Genomic DNA, 299 nt, shown 5'->3' with positions numbered 1-299 from the left:
CCCCCCCCCGCCGCAGCATCGTCTTCACCGTCTCCTGGTTCTGCAGCTGTGGGGACGAGGAGGGGGGGATTCAGGCGGGGCAAGGTCCCCCCGATGGGGACTGGTGTGGGTGCAGGGCTCGCCACTTGCAGGGACAGCTCTGGGCTCAGTGTGGAGAGGGATCCCCTTGCTCTCCCACACCCAGCCCCATGCGAAGTCACCAGGAAAGGGGGATTTTCCTGCTCTGGGTCTGGAGCCGCCCCAGTAAGAGCTGGGCCGGGTTGGGGTCCCCCCCCAGTACCCACCTGCAGCTTCTTGAG

The sequence above is a fragment of the Fulmarus glacialis genome, unplaced genomic scaffold, assembly GCF_000690835.1.
Source record: "Fulmarus glacialis isolate BGI_N327 unplaced genomic scaffold, ASM69083v1 scaffold32774, whole genome shotgun sequence".
Classification (NCBI taxonomy): domain Eukaryota; kingdom Metazoa; phylum Chordata; class Aves; order Procellariiformes; family Procellariidae; genus Fulmarus; species Fulmarus glacialis.
Note: the sequence above shows the minus strand (reverse complement) of the source record.